Here is a 1,463-nt window from a genome sequence, read left to right as displayed (position 1 = left end):
CCCGCACCCCTCCCCTGCGGCGCCCCTTCCATGCCGGCCAGCCGCCCCCTCCCCTACGTGGCCGTCCCCGCCCCGTCCCACCACGGCCTCCCCCTTCATCGGGCCGCCGCGGTATTCAATTTTTTTATGTTGTACTTGATGATGATACATAAGTGATGTACATATTATTATTCATGTCGGTATTTTTTTATGTTGTACTAATTTCGTTTACTCTTTGTCATGGCAGGTGTTGAAAGATGGTGGGCGCTGGTCGGGAGGGCTCCGAGGCCCCTTCTTTGTCGGCGCGTGGTGGGAGGTCTTCCATTCCACACGCACCTCTCCGCCGAGCGTTGCTGGACAGTATGGCGACACCGTCGGGCCCTTCTTCGTCGATAGCGGTGCCCAGCAGGGGACGAGGTAAGGGAGGGAAGAAGAGAGTAGTTGGAGCACGTGGTCGCGGGAGAGGAGGTAGGGTGACTGCTAGGGCGCCTTCCTCGCCGCCACCCCCAGTTGTTTCACCCGAGCACGTGACTGCTAGGGTGGACTCGTCCGAGGAGGAGGCTACACGGACTCTGGTCCACGAGCCTTTGGCCCACGAGCCTTGGGTCAACGGGCCTTTGGCCCACGATCCTTGGGTCGACGCGCCTTCGGCCCACGAGACCCCGAAGTAAATTAGTTTGCATTTCCTAGTTGCATGTCCATAGTGGGTTTGCATGGGGCTCCTAGTTGCATGTCCATGGTTTGGCCAATATTTTGAAGATGGTGTGTGTGGTGATTGGGGTGTAGCAACCCGGGCCCGTAGCAACCCATAGCAATACACGAATAATAAGCAAGAACAACCCATAGCAATCCACAAATAATTGCACGAAACACACAATATATAGTAGCATAACGATTATATAGAAGCATAGTTCCACGATAGCCTTACAACTCCATGATAGCCTTACAACTTAAAGTACTAATACAACTTAATAATAGTAGCATACCGATTACAACTTAAAAAGACTAATACGATAGATCTATAGCAAGGTAGATAGATCGGGGGGCACCAAACGCGGGTTCTTCTTCGGGTTCTTCTTCTCCTCATCCTCCGGGTGAACAACGCCGCCGCCCTTCACTCCTCCCCGTTGTTGATGGGGTACGGGAGCATGTGCATAACGCCGTTGTTGGGGATGATGCCGTTGAAGTCGGTGAAGATATTGTAGGTGGTGAAAGCTATGAACTCACAACCAACCCAATACGCTCGCCCGAGGAGATGGAAAGCATCGAAAGGGTTAGTGAACGTGGTGAGGAGCCCAACCACAACGGCGTTGTGGTTGACCTCCTCGAGATGGTACATCTGAGGAGAGCCACGGGGGAGGTGGCGGAAGCCGGCCGCAAGGAAGAACTCCGTTAACTCCCTTTCGCCCCTCCACCTCGAGATCGCCCAAACCCTAAGGGTTCTCTCTACATACACTCCGGCCGGGTAGAGCCTTTCCAGCACG

The sequence above is a fragment of the Triticum aestivum genome, chromosome 5D, assembly GCF_018294505.1.
Source record: "Triticum aestivum cultivar Chinese Spring chromosome 5D, IWGSC CS RefSeq v2.1, whole genome shotgun sequence".
NCBI lineage: Eukaryota > Viridiplantae > Streptophyta > Magnoliopsida > Poales > Poaceae > Triticum > Triticum aestivum.
The sequence above is the reverse complement of the archived record's forward strand: the minus strand, read 5'-3'. Positions refer to the sequence as shown.